Source organism: Camponotus floridanus, unplaced genomic scaffold, assembly GCF_003227725.1.
Source record: "Camponotus floridanus strain SB8 unplaced genomic scaffold, Cflo_v7.5 scaffold29, whole genome shotgun sequence".
NCBI lineage: Eukaryota > Metazoa > Arthropoda > Insecta > Hymenoptera > Formicidae > Camponotus > Camponotus floridanus.
In genome coordinates, this window is record NW_020229425.1 from 1,515,012 (window position 1) to 1,539,214 (window position 24,203).

Genomic DNA, 24,203 nt, shown 5'->3' on the forward strand with positions numbered 1-24,203 from the left:
CCGATCGCCGCCGATCTCCCGCCGGCGCAATTGCAGAAAGGTGCATGCGTGCCTGGCCCTCTGGATCGCGCACGCATGTCCTGCGTGACGGCCAGGATACGAGAGCGGATCGCAAACATTGATACGCTTCACCAAGTGTCGGCGATAACGTATAACTGTCCGTTTGCTAATAATCGCGGGAAAAATGCATGATATATGTAGCTCGACGGTATCACGGCTCCGTGAAAGTAGGAGCGTAAATTCGCGACTTGTCATAATGTCAGTGGATGATGTATCACGGTTCGTGGTCCCATTATTCGGAGCCTCTCCGCGACATATAACAATAATACAACAATGATATAACAATGATATAACAGTGATATAACAATGATATAACAATAATATAGTCTAATGATTTATGTTTGCACGTGCGTACGCTGCATTATTTGCGCTCTTAATCGTCGAGTTGTAAATTTACTGCGAGAGGACACCGCTTACAATTAGTCTTTCAAATAGGCCGGTGCACGAGGGGGAGCGCGGACTCCGCTCGTCCCGTCCTCCTCGTCCTCGTCGAGAAGGGGGAATAACCGAAATGTGCCGTTGAAACTTGAACTTGGATGCGCGGCGTTATTTATCGCGTTACGATTGGTCGGGGATTGCTCGGTTGGGTCGGACCGACATGCGTCCCCTGTGCCAGCAGTATGTATATTAATGTTCACGCTGCCTATACCGATGCAATAATCATTCTTTTTCCTCGCGTGCGCGCGCTTAATGACGGCAGGTGCGGTGGTTGTCAGTACGGGGCGGTGAATTTTAACGAATGCTTCGAAACTTTCATTTTTCTTCGCGGCAAGACATTTAGATCGCTGGAGAAAATCCATCATTTTTAATTAGAAAAATTATTTCCTATCGATCTCCTGGCGCCATTTTTGCGCGATCGTTTTTTGCATTGTTTTTTTTTTAATTTTTTTTGGCGTAATAATTTTATGATAATTAGATTGTATGATTATCATGAAATTATTGCGCCAAAAAGAACATAGCTTTGGGCGATTAGAAAAAATTAATATGTACTAATTGTATATATCATACAACTAATCTAATTATTTTATAATAATCTAATTATTTTATAATAATTAGATTGAATCTGATTGTATTTATATTTGGTGACTCGAAACAATTATCTCGTGCGTTCAATTGTTAATTTAATAAATATAGTTGATACGAATCATACATCATATTGATTTGACACTTGATCGGATTCTGTCTTCATTGATCATACATTGTCAATTGGTATTCGGCTTGAAAACGCAAACCATTCTTTGTAGACATGAAAGGAAAACTTGTTTAGCATTATTATTACGTCGTCCGGGTAAATATAGATTAATACGCCACCTTGAAACCATTGGCAATAATTGCATAAGCTAATCGCTAATTGCACATCTTGTCTGGAAACATTATCTACTAATGTGATTCTGCTTCACCGATTTTCCATCATATTCGATATGAAAGAGTGTACAGAGATATTCGATATACGGATCCGGCGATACAATGTGATGCGTGTTGCATAAGGTATCTTAATTATAAATTACGCAAGAGTTATTTTTAAAAATCCTATTTAATTTCTCAAGCCTTCAGCCTCACTAAAAATGCTGCTATTCAAAATGTCGTAATATCTTATTGACTATTTTTATTCTAATATAATATACATAGATTTAAAAGAGAAGAATTGTAAATTTTGTCTCATGATATGATGACACTATCGCATATGAAACAATTGTCCTAATTGGCTAATTAATAATAAGCAACAGAAATGAAGATAAATGACAGCAGATAGATTTGTTTGGTCCATTCGTGCGTTCGTCAAATAAATCTTTTATTAGTTCATTCAGAATTTGACGTTGAAGAATGCGATTGCCACTTTGGCAGGTTGTTGCGCCTATTGCAGGACTCGCGTGTTCTAAATTCCATCGCGAGTCAAGTTGGTTCAATTTCACGGACATTTTTAATCCGGTCAATGACTTTTCTATGACGCTCGAAATGTTCATTTCGTTCATCGCGATTGTCCCGTCCACTAAAAACGAAAATGCGTTTTCGACGAACGCGTTCGCGTCCAAAAACAACATTCCGATTCGTTATCCGAACGCTATACATCTCTACATCCGATGGTTAATTGCACGCACGCTTTGCGTTCAGTTGGCATGAAATCCCTTTAAAAAAAAATTAAATTTTCATTCGAACAATTCAGCGAACTATCCGACACCGTCTATATCTCGGATCTCGGAGCAAGACTCCCCACGTGTCTTTTTTTTTCCTTTTTTATTATAACTCGTTCCAGTAGAGCCTTTATAGCCGCCTCCATCCATCAATGTTCAGTATACCGCCCCCTCCATCGATTACCGATTCTTTCTCATTGACGATGATGGAAATTGGACGACGCGACGGCGAGGTCTGATAAACAGAGTGGACATCCCTCGAGTCACGATCAACGAAATGAACGGGGGTGGAAAAGCGCGCGCGGCAAATCCGCGACTCTTAATAACTTCGCTTTACATTCGGACGCATAATTGCGTCCCTTGATCGCGCAGAATGCGCTCGTCCGTGAGAAAAAAAGAGGGACATGTATAGAATTAGCCCCGGCGAAATAACCCAGCGAAACGTTGCGACGTTTCTTCCGGATTCGAGGGCTTTTCCGTTTTCGCCCCCGCGCTCGCATGCACGATGAGTTTTATCCAATTACCCAACCGCGCTCGCGCGTCTACTTTTTCATTTCTCGCGGCTACGGCATATTGTTCCGAGGGGGCAGGGCGCCCCGGGACGTAATAATAAATCCCCCTCCCTCCTCCTCTCTCTCCTTCTCACTCTATTTCTTTCCCCCCGCCGCCCCACTCTCATTCCTGCCTTCCTTTACATGTGTCATCGACTGCGCGCCGTTCCGCATTTGGTCGCGAGTGCAGTCGAGGAAAGAAGCGAGAAAGAAACGGGGAGGGAATGTCTGAACAGTCGGGAAAGGAGACGAGAGATCGCAGATGCAACCGAAACGGAAAAAGAGAGGAAAAGAGAGAGGGGGAGACAAAGCTGGTATGAGAGAGATCCCGCGTCGCTCGCCGCGTAATTGAAACGTCCTGTACACGCCTATAAGGCAGAAGGAACGCCGTTGCAGTTCATCAGTCATTCTGGGAGTACGCGGCCGTCATCGCGGATACATTTGCAACCCCACGGAGCACAAAATGACGTTCGTGCCGCGGTAACGGGGAGAGAAGGAAAGAGAAGAAGGAGAAAGATAGAGAAAGAGCGGGAGGAGGAGCGGGAGAAACGATGGATCGGTCGAGGCGGAGGGAGGGGAGCGAGGGGGAGGAAGCGCATATACTCGCATATGGCTCGTAATCGTGGGGTAGGTCGTAATTGCTCGGCGATACAAAGGATGGACAGAACCCTCGCGGGCAACCCCCACCCTCCTTCCTCTTCTGAAACCACCGCGACGGGAAGGAGGGGGTGAAAAAGCGCCGGGCAGGTCGGAGAGAAAGCCCACGCAGGGGATAAAAAAGGACAACGCCGATAAATTAAACTAGCCCTCCCAAAGATACTCCGCTCCCCGGATACGCGCTTTCGTTGTCATGACAGTCAGGAGATCGCCTTCCCCCTCCCTCTCTCTCTCTCTCTTTGTTTCTCTCTCGCTGCTCTCGATTTTTTCTCCTCTCACTGATTTCCATCCCTCCGGGACTCTTTGTTTCCGAGATCATCTTTCGCGATTTAATAATGGCTCCCTTTTCACTCTTGCTAATCCACCGGCATCCCACCGTGTTTGTCAGCCGCGGTGAACGAAATTATCGAGGATCCTTGTCGTCCCTGTCGACATACTTTGCTCGAGGAATCCGCGCAGCAAGCTTGTTATGCAGGATCCGCTAGATTGTGGTATCGCTGACGAGCAATTCTTAGTTTGAATTTGCATTATATTAAATTATCAAACCAGAACATTTAAAGCAGCAATTAAAAATATAACGATTACACAAACGTACATAATTGTATCGTAATCACCATCTTAAATATGTACCTCGCTTAAAGTGAAACTATGACGTATCGCCTAAGGACTCGGGCATCGTTGTAACTATTGTTTCAAGCTTCCCTATCAAGATCGAGGCAAGTGCAATCGCCGTTTCTTTTGAAATTATTCACATCCTGCGTACGCTCCCCCAGTTCGAGACGAAATATCAGCGCGTACAGAGCCTTCGGGGGGGAAAAAAAGAATAACGCCAAACGCGTTAGACGAGCAGCGCTTTTCTCTCGCGATATTTACAACCTCATCTGCTATTTTTTTCTCACACGCGTGGAATTTTCCACGTGCTAAGCGCAAGGGGATACGGCCATCGCCAGACGACCGTGTTCCTCTCAGCGGGGCGCGCGGTAATTAAGGTCGCGCCTTCGTACGAATCGAGGTTCTAGGGAAAAAAATTACGTTCATCGTAGAATGAGAGAAAGGGAAGCGGGGGCAGGAGGGGGGCAGAACCGCTCCGTCAGAGTGAGAGGGCATCGAGCGGGCGAAAAATCACCATTGCCTGACCGTTCGCCAGCTCGCTTCGCTCACAGGGGCGGATTCACAGAAAAACTTTTACCGCTGTCAATTTTATACTATTTTATCAGAATAATTTTATTTAGGTAAATCTGTGAATTTTATTTCCCTTACAAATTACGTTTCGCGAAATAAGATTTTTTTTATTCCATTTCTTTGATTCCTATGCATTTCTTATAATCATTCTTAGAGTTTTCAAGTTGTAAATTCTTGTAAAATAATTTTACATAATATATTGAGGAATATATTTAAAATTAAATGCCGTAAAAATGTTTTTTATTTATTTATTTATTTATTTACGCCTTTGCCGCAGATCCCTAAAAATTATATTAGCTTGATAATTTCATCGAGTTATCATCCGTTCCTGTTTGCTTAGATTGCAGATAACGCTTTACCATCGGCAATGCATGCGCGTGCACTTCGACAGCGGGAGAACGGGTCCGGGATCGAGGGAGAACCGCTAATAGAAGCACCCTGCAATGAGAAAGTCTTGAACTGCCGGTCGCATTAGACGCGATGTTACCCGACTCGCGATTTTACGCGATTTTCCGCGCGCGCGATTTTCCATTTACCGGCTGGAACGATCCCGTTAATGTCCTCCCTCCCCCTTCGACGGAGGATTATATTGTAATCGAAGTAATTTATGGAAACGGGTGCGTGATTACGCCGGAAATGCACGGCAGGCGATTGTGAGGCCTTGATTCGCCCCGCGCGCCCCCGAAGGCGGAATGTTAATCTGAAATGTAGCGCGAGGGCAACCGCGGTTTTATGAGAAAGAATCATCGTGATACCGATGATAATTCCTTCGAATAATGTTCTTCCGTGTCGGAGGGATAGCGGTCGCACAACGGAAGCTAGAGACTAGAGCTAGAAACTAGAGACCCTTTAATGAGGAACTGGATACGCGAACGAAAATGGCGATCTCTATTATAGCATTTTCCAAGTGAAATTAATTTTGTATTTATTAAATTCACTTCACGTTAATTTGTAAAAACTGTTTCAATATTTATTCATAGGCTAAAATATTTCTTTTTCAATTTTCTTATAATTTTATTTTATAAATTAACAATTATTTTATATAAAAACCTTTCAGAATTTCTTTATACTTTTTAGAAATTTGTCTAATTTATTTAATCAAACAAAAGAAAAAGTATTAGTATTCATTTTTTTAAAAAACTATTAATTTAAATATTTCTGAATATTTGCCATTAAATATTTTGTTCAATCTTTTTTCTGTTAATATCTTGAGTATAGCACGAAACATGTTAAATAATGGCGCCAAATATAACTTCTTATTAGTTTTATCATTTTCTTAAAAACTTTTTTAATTAATCGCAAAGTCATCAGTGTCCAAATTCTTATTAAAGTGTCTCTAATCGAAGCGGATCGTTCAGGAGAACAGGAGCAACGTTCGCCAATTGGCCCACCTTTTATTATCTAATAAGATTTCAGAGGGTTTCATCGACGATCTTATTTTTTCCCAAAGATCAAATAAGTTGTGCTGGCTAGAAAAGGTGTACTTTAATCGCCTGCAAGTTTGCACGAGCATCTCACATAAATGCTCTCGTATTTATTACATCGATTTTTTAAAGGCATTTCTGCATTAATGTCTAGATATTTGTATGCTTATTAGCAGAAAAAAGAGGTATAACTTCTTGATATATTCTATTAGCTTTTGTGATATAATGAAAGAAATCTAGCCGCATAGTTGCATAGTTTTTCTTATACTTCGCTCGGTTCGCATTGATTGTTTGCTCTTAACGAGGGTGGGTAATTTGTGGCATGTTTTAATGAACGTCCATAATAAATTCCACACGCATTTAATTTAATGCAGTACGACAATAAGCTTCTTCCAGAGTAACCGAGAAGCTCGTTCAGGAGATACACGTTAAATGCAGATTTATTCGATTTATTTCCCCTGCTCGCTCCCATCCGCTGCACGATGTTGATAGAAAGTCGAACAGGGTAATTGCGCCCGTTAGGTAAACCGGAGGATAAAGAAACGCGATAATTTTTCTGACAATAAAGCTAAAACGTATCGCGAAATATTAAAAAAAAGACAAGTATTTATTTAATAATTATATAAAAAATATTAATTAATACCTTGTGCAAAGATATTTCTTGACGAATTATTCGCGTCTATTATTTTCCTTGCAAATTGTTTAGTGATTTTTCTCTCGCGTTGAAAGTCGTATTAAAAGCTCAAGAATTGCATTCCATTATTATGACTCTTATTCGCGTCCAGCCTCCAGTTTCTTACGGCTTTAAATGACTCACGCGCGACATTTACACGGCATTCTAATGTCCAGTCAAAGCGCCGTTCACGCTTCACAATCAGCAGCACATCCGAACAAAGTCGCGACGCACGACGATACTATCGAGAGTCTGGAAATCGGCGAGAGAGAGAGAGAGAGAAAGAGAGAAAGAGAAAGAAAGGGAGAGGACGCGGGGAATGAATTGGACGAGATAGGAATTTTTCTCGGAGCAGCCGGAGCGCGAAGGAAAAAGATTAATTTGTTGAAAACAACACTTTATCTGGCAGCGCTGTTGGGTAGCATTCGCGCGTGTCAGATAAGTCTTATCGCAATAATTACGTTATCGTGAAAACGTCTTTTCGTGGCGCACTCGCGAAAATTCGCTGCCGTAGACACTCTCTACGAAAAATATATAGGCTCATGCAAATCGCGCCGATACCGCCGTTCATTATCGCTCGACCAATGTTCTCTTTCAGCCGTCAAACTACCCCTCGCCCGCCCCCCCTCTCTCTCTCTCTCTCTCTCTCTCTCTCTCTCTCTCTCTCTCCGTAAGAGCGATCGAGTAATTTCGTTAATAATAATTGAAGTAATTTGCTTCGCGCCGGCACTTCGGATCGCCAATCGGTCCAGATACAACGTGGTAAAACCTGTTTCCATCCCGGCAAAACGACACGGACGAGCCTTCCAGCAGGATCGCCGGTATATCACGTACGCCGGTATATCGATGTACTCTGAAAAATAATCGACCATTTACGATATATTCCCGGACGAATCGAAGTGATGCAAGGCACTCGCCTTGTTTTTCAATTATTTCTATTCTACTGTGTTTCTTTTTTTTTTTCTTTTCACAAGGAAACGGAATTTTGCGAAATTTTTTGCGTAAAATCGAATTAAAAACGGCATTAAAGCATCTCTAATTCTTTTACACAACGCGAAGCCATTTTCGCGCTCGGCAAAACCTAACCCGTACGTGCCCATAAAAATCGTACGCTTGCCGATGCAACGATCGTCGAACCCGTTCGAGATCCATCCCTTTTTATCCGTCCAGTCGCGCGCTCCTCCAGCTGATGGTCATCCGACGTGCGTGATCCTCAGGGTTACGCGAGTCGCGCGAAAAAATATTTGAAGCGCACTCGAACAGTCCCGGCCTTGAACGAGTTTGTTTGCGAGGTCCGCTTTATCGTTTGAAAAGGCTCGAGCGGCTTATTTTTACAGAAAGAAAGACGTTTGCGACTTCCAACTGTCATTGTCATTGAAAAAGAACCTCGCTTAAAAATTGCAAACGCGCATTAAGCCGCTCGTCTAATCTAACATGATGGAAATGATAGTGCGACGGACATTGTCAGTAATTTTTTGCAGATAAGACGCGCGAATTCCTACAAATTTTCTATCGTTATTATAAATATACACAATTGTTATATGATAATTTATTATCTTTTTCCGCTAATGATAAAAGTTCGCGTAAAAATTGAGCTATTGATAATTTATAATGAATAGAGGCGATAAGGATTTTTTATGGTATTTAAAAATAATTCAATTCTTTTTGTAATAAAAAAGCATCGTAAACTAAATCTTTTCAAATAATTGATCATTAATTAGAAATTGTTGCGTATGTAATTGTGTACGTGAAGAAGAAAATGGTCTATAGGTCGCTTAGAAATACTTATCGCTGACATAGAAAGACATGCGAAATCGACCAACGATGTAACTAATTCCGCCGCAATTTCCTCTTATCTCGGACGTTAATTAGCGTGCAAATGCATTATCGTGTTTCGGGTGCGAGCAAGTCACATTTTTCTCGACCTCGCCTATCGATAGAATTCCGACTAAAGCGAAACTCGTATTCTCCAATTTTCTTCAATTTTCAGTTAAAAGTACAATATTGCGTTATATTTTAAATTGCGCATCACTTTTAAGAATAAATATATAGCATATAAAATTAGTATTTATAATATTAATTTTGAAACAAAAATATCCAAGTAAATTATTTTTAAATTTTTACGCATAAAAGATACTTCATTGATTATAACACAGATTATGAAAGTGGAATATGTGGATTTGCTGTCTCTAATATCTTTTGCATTAAAAGTAAAATGTATGCATTAGATCTAATAACTTCGATCGCATGATGAACAGAAGTGATCTCTTATAAATTTCTGATCAAAACCTAACTCGCTCGACGGCCATGCGAGTGTGCTTCTCCAATTTTCTTCAATTTTCAGTTAAAAGTACAATGTTGCGTTATATTTTAAATTGCGCATCATTTTTAAGAATAAATATGTAGCATATAAAATTAGTATTTATAATATTAATTTTGAAACAAAAATATCCAAGTAAATTATTTTTAAATTTTTACGCATAAAAGATACTTCATTAATTATAACACAGATTATGAAAGCGGAATATGTGGATTTGCTGTCTCTAATATCTTTTGCATTAGAAGTAAAATGTATGCATTAGATCTAATAACTTCGATCGCATGATGAACAGAAGTGATCTCTTATAAATTTCTGATCAAAATCTAACTCGCTCGATGGCCATGCGAGTGTGCTTCTCCAATTTTCTTCAATTTTCAGTTAAAAGTACAATGTTGCGTTATATTTTAAATTGCGCATCATTTTTAAGAATAAATATGTAGCATATAAAATTAGTATTTATAATATTAATTTTGAAACAAAAATATCCAAGTAAATTATTTTTAAATTTTTACGCATAAAAGATACTTCATTGATTATAACACAGATTATGAAAGCGGAATATGTGGATTTGCTGTCTCTAATATCTTTTGCATTAGAAGTAAAATGTATGCATTAGATCTAATAACTTCGATCGCATGATGAACAGAAGTGATCTCTTATAAATTTCTGATCAAAACCTAACTCGCTCGACGGCCATGCGAGTGTGCTTCTCCAATTTTCTTCAATTTTCAGTTAAAAGTACAATGTTGCGTTATATTTTAAATTGCGCATCATTTTTAAGAATAAATATGTAGCATATAAAATTAGTATTTATAATATTAATTTTGAAACAAAAATATCCAAGTAAATTATTTTTAAATTTTTACGCATAAACGATACTTCATTGATTATAACACAGATTATGAAAGTGGAATATGTGGATTTGCTGTCTCTAATATCTTTTGCATTAGAAGTAAAATGTATGCATTAGATCTAATAACTTCGATCGCATGATGAACAGAAGTGATCTCTTATAAATTTCTGATCGAAACCTAACTCGCTCGATGGCCATGCAAGTGTGCTTCTCCAATTTTCTTCAATTTTTAGTTAAAAGTACAATGTTGCGTTATATTTTAAATTACGTATCATTTTTAAGAATAAATATGTAGCATATAAAATTAGTATTTATAATATTAATTTTGAAACAAAAATATCCAAGTAAATTATTTTTAAATTTTTACGCATAAAAGATACTTCATTGATTATAACATAGATTATGAAAGCGGAATATGTGGATTTGCTGTCTCTAATATCTTTTGCATTAGAAGTAAAATGTATGCATTAGATCTAATAACTTCGATCGTACGATGAACAGAACCTCTTATAAATTTCTGACCAAAACCTAACTTGCTCGATGGCCATGCGGGTTACCAGCACAACGCACCGTTTATGATTTCCTCTCTCCCTTTGCTCAGTTTCCTCTCCTCGTCCACGTTTCTCCATCGTATGCCCGGCACAAGGGTTCCCTTGTACTCGATACAGGACGAGGCAAAATGCCCGATGGCGATACATTTCGCTGCTGCAGATAAATTTCTATCCACATTTTCTACCTTCCCCCCATTTGAGAAATGAAAACGTTCCCTTAATGAAAATCGGATCTCCCGATAAATATTTTTTGTTCAGTTTATCCTGCAAGTCGATTTTATATACTTTAAGATATTGAACGTTGAAATTGAGCGGCTGTTGTTTTACTTCTTTTTTGCTTCTAAAACACGTTTGAAATGTTGAAATAATTGAGGGATTCTTTGTTTTAATCTTTTACGTGTGAGTTTATTCTTGTATAAATCGAAGGTAATAATAATTATTAAGATAATACTGCTGTGATAGCATATATTAACTAAATATATATTCATTACATGTTTAATTATTATTATTATATAGGAAAATTTTTAAACGTCAAAATTTCGGGAACGTGAGGGATCGATAAAAATTAAGAAAAAAAATAGAGATTTTGTTCGTCACTAAAAAATAATATTAAAATTATTAAATTTATCGAAAAGTATCATGAAATAAAAGTGTAAAACATGAAATTAAGGATGGAGAGTGAAAATCCCCCTGAAGTAAAAGTGGAAGATTGTAAATAAATACATAATACGGGATTATTATATTTTGTTTACTTTATAATTTGTTTATGTTTATACATTTATACATTTTGAACGATATCTGCATTAAAGAAGTGACAACAGTGAATAAATAAATATGAGAGGAAAAAAAGAGAAGAAAGCTTTTTTTTGTTCTTTTTTTTGCGCTTTACTCCAAAACGAAGCAGAGACGAGCAAATCTCCAAAGGATTTTTTTTCTTACTTTATCGATTCTCCACTCGCTCTTAAAATTTTGACATTTAAATTCGGAGATCTTGTATAAAAAATGTAATAAATCGCATGTAAAAATATACAAATTTTTTGCATAAATATAACAAAAGAATCTCCGGTCTTCACTTATATCATCTTATTTCTTATATCTCTAATTTTTATATTTCTTATGCTTCATTATCTCCTTTTTTACAGAGACACGTGTCGGATCGTATCGTCCGACGAATAAATGCGTAGTAGTCGCATCGATGATAATTCAAGCCCCCTCCCGTGTTTTCTCGCAGAGCGGGAGAACGAAATAGGGAGATTTCTGGCCGGTAAATAACGAGTACACCACCTCGCGGAGGCCGGTGACCCGTGTTGTCGCGTGCAAACCGCGTTATCTCCGAGCGAGAAAATCGCAAGGCGACGAGAAGGCGGCTATTTTCGCGTACAATTTTCGCCCACGATATATTGCTTCGCGAATTTTTGTTTTTTTCTTTTCCTACGCAACGCATAATGTGTCATCATGCATCATGTTTATATATCCGGGACAGGACTGCATAGAAAGATATCGTCGTTTGCTTCGATAGGCGTTTTATACGAAAATTAAATAATAAAATTAAATAATCTAATAAAATTAAATAACCATGATTAGATTAACGTACAAAACACGTCTTAATAATTATTTCAAGCAACGGCACAGAATTTATTTTGTCGCCTGTAAAAGATAAATCGAGCTTTTCACGCTCTTCCGCTGCAACTCTGTCAATCTACTGGAGCAAAATGTCACGCACGCCACGAATGAATATTTTGAATAGGACTCTTCATCGACAATAATAAATAGGAATATTGAATTATATCGAAAGTATTTTTTTATCGAAGAGAATATTTATTCTCGAGAAATAATTTATTTATTTATTAAAAAAGAAATCTCTTTTCTATACAATATAAAAATAAAAAAAAACACATCAGTAGATGGTTATGCAATAAATTATATAAAATGATTGACAAAAAAATAACTTTTGATAATAAAAACAATATTTAGCAAATAAATTCAATAGCCAACAAAAATTAAATATAAAAAATATTATTATAAAATAAATTATAATTAAACAACTGAACAAGGTAGTACTCTATACAAGTCCCTAGCAAGTTTCCTGGCATCAAAATGATTAACAAAACTTTGCCTAAATATATATAATAACATTATTTCTCAAAATAATACTAAAAGACTGCAAGCATATTTCATCAGCGTTTGATCTAGCTTATTCATCGAGATACTTGTGGAAAGCTCGATCATACGCTGTCAAACCTCTCTCGGTACCTAATCCATTCTCGTAATTACTAGTAACTTAACACTCACCATTACCGTGTTTCCAAAGATCGCTATCTCAGATAATAAAGCGAATGCGCGCCGTTTGGGCATCGGTCGACCAGGACAGATCGGTTTCGGCAAAACCGAGCTAATCTACACGATAGACATGGGTGAATTAGCCCGTCGTCAATCCATTAACGCGCGTTCAACCGAGGAATATCTCGATCGCAATATCGCAGGAAATATCGGTTCCCTCTATTCTGCTATCGATCCATTGATACGCGGGGTAAGTAACGTTCGCGAAAGGGTTGTGCGCGTAAATTCCGTTGACGGAATGATACTCGGATATACGCGTGATCCGTTCCGACCAGCGCTATCATCATCCGCCTGCCTGCTACCGATAGTTTATCGGGCGATTTGCGCGCGTGAGCGCGTAACACGAGATCGTTTACCTAGATTTACTGCAATTCTTCGTCCTTGAAATAGAGTCCATCAAATCGTCTCCAAAATGTATTATCATTTGTGTCATTTAAATAATGCAGAGATTTCGCAAAAATATAATGTGAAAAAATCTAATACATGAAAATAATTCACTCATTCTTATTATTATGTTGTACAAACACTGGTCTGTTCAAATCATATCAGATTTTCAATCATTATGATTTAAAATTTATGAGCATACAGTAAAAAATTGTGCGTCCATATGTTAAAATTTTTTTGTGTTACCACGTTTTGATTCATTAGTACTTTAATGTAAAATTAACAACTTACAATTTACAACTTATATATTATTATTTTTATAACGTTTTCATGTGTTACATTTATTGTCAACTTTATAATTTATTGTCAACTTTATAACTTAACACTTTGTATATATCTCTTAGAAATGGAATATTATTTTGAGTATTTTTAACATAATCATTTTAAACAATCAACATGTCTCAAAGTCAGTTTAACATTCTAAGAAAGGTTAAAGTAAATCTCCAAATAATCTCAAACTTTGACATACAAAATAATTAAATTGACTAAAATCAAATGTTTCTATTACAAATAATTTAAGTAAAAATAATTACTATTATATATTAATGTCCTATAACAATTCTTACGAGTTATTGTAACTACTTTTCATGTAATTTTTAATTAATTTGTATGTTATTTTTACATTACATTTAAAGTCATAATAACAAAAATAAAGTATTGTGTCAATTATTTAACATTTTTAGTTTATCAATAAGTAACATACGATGAATGAGATTATTTTAATAAATATTATTTGCTTTAGTATTATATTTTTTCAAAATAATATATGCAAATAATATTTATTTGGTTTACACTAACATTACACTTTTAAATGTTTGGATTTCCAATCAAAATTATGATTCTTTAGAAAAATTCGATTAGATTTCAATTAAATTCCTCGATAACTTATCTATGCAAATATCTTTATAATTATTACCGTGAAATCGTGCGATTGACTTTTCTCTGAAACGAGATCCACGAAATATCTATATCCTCTTCGTTAGCGAATCCGATGACGAATCGTCTTGCCGATAGTTCGTTAAGCGATTTGTGAATACGAGAGATGGCCCGCTTTTTTCCGACACGCGGATTTTCGCGGAAAAGCTCGAAGCAATCATGTATGTGCCATTGAATGCTCGTAAAGTTTGCGCGTTCGATTTACAACCGGCATTCCTCGCGATCGATCGTAAAGATCATCATGATCATGGTGCTCGATCGAGAGAGAGAAAGGTCTCTGTCGAGATAATCCGAAACGCGGGCGGGACGACGCCTATCTATGTCTATCTTTGTCTATCTCGTGGGATATTGACGCTCAATGGCGGCCGAGTTTGCTTGATGAATACACACACACACATCACATCCTCGAAGAGCGGATAATTGTAATGGCGGATGAACAAAATCGAAGAGCGAATTCAATTAGAGATGTAAAAACTTAAGCCTTCGAACGATCGGAAAAAGAAGCGTTCGCTCTTATTTGATAAGCTGAGGTGTAATATGACATTTCTATTAATACTTCAATTGACCAAAAAAAATCAATTATATTTTTCCAAGGAATATATAATGTATGACAAATTGCAAGTTTACGATTAAAGCAAATTTATTCCATATTCTCTGATTGATTTCTGTAAACGGCAAATTATATAATATTTAAAATTTTTATATAAATTATTATATTATTAATTATTTTCAAAGGACTTGTGATTCATTGTATCCATTTAACTTGTCAATATTTTTCATATTACATAATAAAAAATAAAATGTTAATTTTAACCTTTTTCACATGTTTCAAAAAGTCCACTCTAAATTTTAAGTTAAAATAACTCATTCGTCGTATGTTACTTATGGACAAACTAAAAATGTTAAATAATTAACACGATACTTTACATTTATCTATTTTATTGTGACTTTAAGTATAATGTAAAAATAACATACAAATTAATTAAAAATTACATGAAAAAATAGTTACAATAACTCGTAAGAAATGTTGAAGACATTAACATATAATAATAATAATTTTAACTTAAATTATTTGTAATAGAAATATTTGATTTTAATAAATTTGATTATTTTGTATGTCAAAGTTCAAGTTTATTTGAAGATTTACTTTGACTTTCCTTAGAATGTTAAACTGACTTTGAGACATGTTGTTTAAAATGTGGTTATATTAAAAATAATATTTCATTTCTAAGAGACATATACAAAGTGTCAAGTTATAAAGTTGACATAAATGTAACATATGAAAACGTTATAAAAATAATAATGTATAAGTTGTAAATTGTAAATTGTTAATTTTACATTAAAGTACTAATCAAAACGTGGTAACACAAGAAAATTTTAATTTTTACACAGCACAATTTTTTACTGTGTAAATATCCTTTTTGGAATTTCGACGAAAATATTTCGAGAGGGAACGAGCAACGACCGAGGTTCTCTTGACGTCGCGATGCTAAAGCGACGTCAGCGACGAGTGTTATGATAGCGTAATCGCCGATGAAAGAGTTAACATTGTAAATCCAACGGCCGGTGAATGGAAACGTGAATGGAAACGCCGGTGCCGTGCGATCGGCACGAAAGTAAGAGGCGTTCGTTCACGAAGGAATCAGAGGCTCGACGAAAAGTCAAGGGATCGAGTTTCCTCTGGTGCAAAGATCCTTCAAGGTAGCCTGAGAATGTTCGTGGAATCTGCATCCGCCCCGCTCTGCCTTGATCCAGCGTGTAAATCGTAGAAATCCCGCATTGACAGACATAAATCCGCGGAAAAAATTCATTTATTGTTATTTATATATATTATTTACTGTTATTTATTATTATGTATTATTATTATTTATTATATATTCTTATTATCATCATTTGTTATCATATATTATTATTATTATTATTATTATTATTATTATTATTATTATTATTGTCATTATTATTATCATATATTATTATTATTATTATTAATTTTGAAAGTGAGAGAATATCGTGTATAATTGTGCTCCGATTTGCCATTTCGTAGGACTTTTAAATTTGTCGCTCTAGCGCTGGAGCAGCTAATTTACGGTGCAGTCGCACTGTGACATTAATCGAAAACTTTCGAGTCGTTTATAACGATGTAGGTACTACTGCGACGAAACACAGATGTCAAGGGTCAAGCAAACGCACGATCCCGCGCGCTCGCGATTAACCTTTCCGCTATGAATAAATCGCGCTGTCGCGAGCGAGCGAGCGCAATACGCGATGCCTTATATCCCACGTACGTACACGTGTCTGCGCGTATAGCGTATAAGTTTGAGAGACGCCGCGCGATTTCTACATCTCGCGCATTAAGCGCAACGTGTTGTAAATTAATGATACGAAAGATCGACGGGACAAAGTCCCGATCGTGAAATCGCCGTATCGCTTGCACCGCGCCATTAGCAAAGCAACGACGATTGCAATAAATTTCTACCCTACATTTACGACTTTAATGTCGCGTTATGATACGCACATATCCTTCGACGAGAGGGAAAGTGGCCGAATAATCCCTTTAGAATTTGAAATTTGTGTTTTCTCCATCCGTCAGATTAAAATTACAACTCAGCTGTTGACTCTATGGTTGAAGAAGTACATGTAAATGTTGCAAAAGATATCGATAATTTATGTATAAAAGATATATCGTCGAAGGAGAGACAGAAACGGAAAGAAAGGACATTCGTCTCGGTAGAATGATATCGCGGGATAAAGAAGCACGCACGCGATATTAGATTTTCCCATGTATTTGTGCCAGGCGATAATATAATGGGAGGAGAGAGGATGTCATGGCCGTATAAAATTAAATATCGCGAATCACACATGTGCGGCAAATGTCACAACACGTATCTTACAAATGATATTTGTTTTCTGTCAGAAAATCTCAAAATTTATGAGAAGGCCTCTCGGTCTCAATTTTCGAGACACCTCTCCTCTCCTCGTGTTGCAATAAGCGATTACAATTTTCAAAAGAGAATTAATCAGGAGGAAATATCGTATACATTTCTCGTAGATGCGCTTTTTCTTGTAATATCCTGAGGGTCCGGAGCACAAGGTCCAGAACGATGCAATTTGAGGATCGCATCGAGATGCAACGAGCGACATTCCGATTCCCAGTCGCGTTTCCGAGCACGTGGCCGTTTCCATCGTACAATCCGATCTGTGTAATCGGTTCGCCAGGTGCCAGGCACGGGTGAGTAGGGTGCATCGATATGAAAGTAAGAGGCTTCGCAGTTCGATCTTAAAACGCGACTATCGGTGCCGACAGGCGAGAGTCTGGAGATGGGAATAAATAAAAATGAGTAAAGTGGTTATAGACGGAATGAAATATAGAGAAAAAGAGGACGAAAAGGAAAAAAAAGACGAAAGAGAGAAATAGAGAGAGAGAGAGAAAACTGGTATTTCTCAGCTTTGGTACATGTCTAACATTTCAGTCCCAGGCTCCCACGATCGGTTCATGGTCTCCGCTCGCGGAGTCAATAGGATCGGCGAGAACAGTTGCTGTCAGAGTTTCCTAATGCCTTTTTGGCGAATGTCCAAGGTGAATTTTCAACGCGCGAATAAGTACACTTTTGATTTGTCGCGGTATGTTTCGTTAATATTTCATTTCCACTCGTCTCGTGACAACAATTGCCCCTACATAATCCGCGTTTCCTGTTGCATATCCCGCGCTAAGCGCTGTTCAATGTCAATACGAGATAAAAATCGGACAGTGTCATTTGGCGTGTCAAGACACGCAACAATGAAATACTGATTCGCGATCTGTAACACTTCTGCGACTCACTAATGCAATAGCGGAATCACTTTCGCGTAACAGTATCGAGCTTGCAGTCGTTCTTACGGAACGAGTTATTATTCTCGCGGGGTAAACACGACAACGATTATTAGCAGATATATCTATATGTATAATACGATCGTCACGACCGGCGATCGTTATCCCTGGCGCGGGATTTGCGCAATTCTGACTCATACCTATCGATTTTCCGCGAAATCGCGCATTATTCTTGCTCTCTCGCTCCGTACATTCCGTACATATTGACGTTGCGTTCTTATCGTCGACCTGATAAACGGAAAATTTTGGATTCTTCAAGATTATCGTACGTTGGGAGACGCTGAGACCATCTACGTGTGCGACATTTCACGCACGCACACAGATCTAAGGGGCACTTACATGCGCCCTTACGATCCCACGGCGGCGACTCGACGTGCCTTCGGCGGCCTTGCCGCGTGAAAGGCACACGGAAACTGGCGCGTCCATCTTATTACGTAAAACCTAAGTTTTCATGAGATCAGCGGTGTCCGCAGGGACGTAGCGATTTGCTCCGGTGGAGGAGAAGAACGTCGAGGGAGACCGCGAGAAAGAAAAAAATTGCGCGTCGCTCGAGATCGAGAGGACTCTTTGCGAGACCGCGAGGGAGGCACGATTAATTAACATAATTCGATTGCCGTGTTTATGGACACGTGCGTCTCCTCGGGGATTGACAAGGCGCACATGTATTTCCTTGATCACGTTATCTTCTTCCACGTTTAATTCGAGAACGTTAGAATGCATTGTTCGTAAATAATGCGAAAAGATGTTTAATCAAATGTTTCCATCAAAGTGTGATTTTTCATAGCCTTGTTACGATGATCAAATTAATTCGTGATGCAAGAATTTTCTCAACCAACGAAGCGTTGCATCTATAACACGTGAATTAAACGATATCAATTCTTGCGACAAGATAAAGAGCTTATCCATTTTAATGCAAAGGCTGATAATGCAGCTAGGTATATTGCATCAATATATAAATGTCAATATAATTTTAAATGCCTTGTTTGTTTTTAGAGTTTAAAATTTTTAATAACTACACAGTAAAAAATAAAATGTTAATTATAACATTTTTCACATGTCCCAGAAAGTTCATTCTAAATTTTAAGTTAAAATAACTCATTCGTCGTATGTTACTTATTAACAAATAAGTGTTAAATAATTGACACAATACTTGTGACTGTAATGTAAAAGTAACGTACAAATTTTTTAATTAAAAATTACATGAAAAAATAGTTACAATAACTCGTAAGAAATGTTGAGGACATTAACATATAATAGTGATTATTTTGACTTAAATTATTTGTAATAGAAACATTTGATTTTAGTAAATTTGATTATTTTGTATGTCAAAGTTCAAGTTTATTTGAAGATTTACTTTGACTTTCCTTAGAATGTTAAACTAACTTTGAGACATGTTGATTGTTTAAAATAATCATGTAAATAAAAATATTCAAAATAATATTATTATTTTTAAGAGACATATACAAAGTGTTAAGTTACAAAGTTGATATAAATGGTATAATGTAACACATGAAAACGTTATAAAAATAATAACATATAATTATATAATTAACATATAATATAAATTGTATGTTAATTTTATATTAAAATACTAATCAAAACGTAACACAAGAAAATTTTAACATATGGACGCACAATTTTTTACTGTGTATGATTTAATTTAGAGTTTAAAATTTTTGTTAATTATTTTTAAATATTATACACATGTTATTCACACATGTAATCATATATAAATATACATATTAAAATATTAAAATATCAAGAGATGTAAAAGCTGTACAAATATTAATCGAATTTTGTTTAAATTTTATTTAAACTATACATCTTATGTGTATTGAAAATAATTTATCGTACGAATAAATTAATTTGCAAATTTAACTTGCGTCCTTTTTCACGTCGCAAAATTTATTCGTATCTTTCCTGATCACAAGTTGAACTAATATAGATTATTCGCGACAAGCGATGATTAATAAAACACTCTAGAAACTCTGACTGAACTTTTGAAACAAAACTCAATACGCGAACGAGATCAAATCTCCCGTTGCCCTTTTATGCATTTCTACCTTCTATCCTCCCGTTCGCTATTTGTATTATATTGTTTCAATATTCGTTCAGTATATTGCAGCCCCTAATTCGCGCAAGAACAGATTGATTTAACTAAATGTCAGATAGTATCAATGTGACTGTTACTCTTGTATACACAAACACTCTATGCATTTTTCATCATCCATTCTCGCGCCTATTAGTGCAACCTGACGATAATCGCGCCGTAATGTCAATATATACGAGAGAGAAAGGAAAAAAAAACAACGTTTCAAACCGAGAAGCTCAAATTACATCAATGATGGAAATAATAAAAAGCTGATGCAGAGAGCGCACAGAAATAGCATCGCAGGAACAGTGCGTAACTTTTTTTAGCGGCTTACGACACATAAATACGCGTCATTACGGAGGAGGATACGCACGACCCAGTAAAGCAGGTAAGCGATTTCGCGAGAGAGCACGAAATTTCAAGTTAGACTAGGTTCAGATTAGCGGCGTAACAGATCCTCAAAAATACGGAGATTCTTAAGGCTACTTTCACTCGTAAATGCTCGTTTGCGTCTTTATACGAAGTACAAACGTCTGACATTACTGGGTTGTTGGGTCGATGCAATAATCACGATGACTGCCTGAGAAATGCGTTTTCCTCTCTCTCTCTCTCTCTCTCTCTCTCTCTCTTTCTCTTTCTGCATATGTTATGTTTTATAAGGCTTATTAAAATGAAAGCGACATCGACGAATGTGCTAGAGACGATCACATGCGTGAAAATATCTCGGCGCCTTCGAGAAAATCTCTCGTTAAGAAAGGAGGCGCGACAAATTGGCATAATGCAACATTTTCTAGTAGAAATCTAATCGCCAAGCTCGTCGTTAAGTCAGAAGTCGGGAGAAACGGTCGCGTAATTCGACGATTTTCATCGGAACGGCGCTCAAAGTGAAAACCACCGTTGCTATAGGTGCAACACGTTGTTGCTTTTACCCGTCGCCATCGACGGCCTCTTTGTGCAGGCGTAAAATAAAAGCATGTTCTTCTCTAGTTTCGATAAAACTGCGGATAAGATTCCTCTATTTGTGGAGTTGCAGAGGATTCGCCGGAAACGAGATAATTGTAATCCGATGTTAAGGCATTAATAGCGAAAATGATGCAAACGTCATCGTGATCGAGACGGCGCACATGATTATTGATGTAAAATTCTAATTTACACCGACCTGTCGGCTTCGATGCAAATGGAATAGAATCGTACAAGTTCGTTATGTCACGTTTTAGTAAAATCGATTTGTGCATATTATCAGGGACCACCTGTTGACGAACGGCGGTGCTCGCACTACAGTAATAGTGTGATCCCAGTTTAATCTTACGAATATTCTTGTGAATAGCTCGTGATCGATGATAAATTAAACGTTCACCACTGCCATCGTGTTTATTCTAAAATTAACTAAATTGTCGTGAACGTTCAAATTGGCAACATCACAAATTGAATTTAAAAAAAAAGAAAGAAACATTTTATATATTTTTGAAAGAGAGAAAAATTAAAAATTAAATGACATTTGGAGCCTTCGGATAAGCCTATCGGTCGGTGCCACTTAATTCGGCCTTGAATGCGGATCCGAGCAATATGTAACAAGATGACGTTGGAAGAGAAGCATTGAACTCGTACTACGAGGAGAGAGAGGGAGAGAGATGGGAAGAAGGTTGCGACAGCTCTTTCGCGATTTTGCGCGTGATCTTACAAAGGTGCGGTGCAACGCGCGGATTCTTGCGAAAATGCCAGAGTGGCCTGAAAAAATAAGCGCTCGCCGATAAGCGCCGGAGTCTGATAAAGTCGGCTCGCATTATCGTTGTTTGCTCGGTGCGATAGCGATGCGCAAAAATGAGGTTGAAATTGCAAAACTGCGTTAGAGCCGCGGGGGCGGGGAGCGCGAAGGACGAGAGGGGAGAGAGAGAGAGAGAGAGAGAGGGATGAGATTGATAAATCGCGGGGGCAGAACGGGAGGATGCATTCAAGGTGCAACGCAGCGAGGAAAGGGGTCGCGTAATCTAAAAAAGGCTTATAAAACTGCATCCGGTGGGACGATCGATAACGAGAGTTATCGATGTTTCGTACGAATCGACAGTCCTTCTTTCCCTTTGGGTTCTCTCCTTTCCGTGCTTTTGATCGGTGGAAATATTTGCAGTTTTTATTGACGGATCTCGTGTGTTTTTGATATATTAAATAAATGATTTACATTCCTTCCAAAGAGAGAGAATTATATATTATACTGATTATATTTGTTTGTCAGAATTTTATCGTACAATAATATATGATATTTAATAACCGTAATGTATAACAAAACTTGATATTATCATCGTTTTTATTTTCCGCATATTGTTATTTTCATTGAAAAATGTTATTTTTAATGATTTGAGTAAATTTAATAATTTTTGAGAGTCGCATAAAAATGAAATGCCGTTTGGTGAAATATTTGTAAAGTGAGACACAGAGTTTTGTGTATACGACGTCGTTAAGATAATGGAATTTAAGTGCAGCACATCGATGCGTTCGTATATTGACGTTGGCATAAATCACATTGGGAATATCTGCCCGGATTCCAGTCGTCCGCGCGTACTTTTATTCGTGTCGACGTGTTTGTAGGTCAAATAAATTGTGCGGCTCAATAAGCGACAAATTGTGTGAAATCGCGTTGAAGCCGTTATAGAGAGTTATATAGCACGTGTCAAAAACCAGCGTTTAAAAATTTAACAAAATATAAGATATATTCGCATATATCACTTTGCATCGATTATCGATATAATTAATTAATTAATATATAATCTTTTTCGCATACTATTGCATATTAAACATTAAAAAGAATTTCTTGCATATAGATGAGAGTGATAAACGTAGATAACATATACAAAAATTGTCCAAACCTCATACTTTGACAGCAATTTCTCAAAAGATTAAAGAAAATCATTTTTAATTATATCATTTTGCTATTATTTGCATATATTTGCAATTAAATCTTAAGTTAAAATCTATTGAGGCAAATTCTGAAATAAAGAATGTTAGCCTTGTTAACTTTTTAATTGCTCAAAATTTAATTTAAAAGTTCTCTTTTTTTAAAAAAATCAAATTGGCCAAGAATCTGTTATTGAAAAAGCATTCAATGAGCAACGAGGAAATTTTTCTTAAATTAAGAATTTTTCCATCTTTAATGATAATCATCTTTCAATTTAAATTTTCTTCATTTTTTCAATCATCTCTTGATTGCGTGCTTCGCATTTTTTACTTAATCTTATAATAAGGAACACACGAACTCTTCTTCTTGAGTGAATAAATGTAGACAACATGCAAAGAGGGTCAAAATCTCATACTTTGACAGCAGATTCCCAAAGAATTAAAGGAGATCATTTTTAATTATATTATCTATTACGTATATTTGCAATTAAATCTTAAATTAAAATTCTATTGAGGCAAATTCTGAAATTAAATAAGAAATATAGTCTTGTTAACTTTTTAACAGCCTAAAATTTAATTTACAAAAGCTCTCTTTTTTCTAAAAAAATCGTCTTCAAATTGGTCAAGAATTGTTACTGAAAAAGCAATGGTTTAGCAACGTGGAAATTTTCCTTGGTGGAAACTAAGAATTTTTTTCATCTTTAATTCGTCATTTTTTCAATCATCTCTTGATCGTGTACTTCGCATTTTTTCACTTAATTTTAGAAGAAGAAACATACTAGCCCTTCCCCTTGGGTGAAGCAGCTCATGGTTTCTTATTAATTAATCGAAATTAGAGTCCTCGGACCGCTTCATTGGCAGAGCTACTAATGGTGCAATGACCGCTCGGTGATTCGAGCTTCAACCGATGACGCACTACCCGGTTAGACAACAAAATTTTATTTTACCAATGACGTGGAACGCACTCCATGCCACGCGAAAATAATTGAAAAAGCATTTTCGTCGAACCGCTCGCTTTCGAAACACATTACGCGGATTTTCGATAATATATTGCCAGAAATTAATTTCGTTATTACCGAGCTGACGAAAGAGAAAAAAAAAGTGTACAACCCGCATGTCACCGGTACCGCGTTCGGCGTGAAATAAAATACTTTCATGTTATTACGCAGAGTTATATCCAATAAACCACGGCGGCTGTAACGAGAACGCTTTTATTCTATTTTTTTTTTAA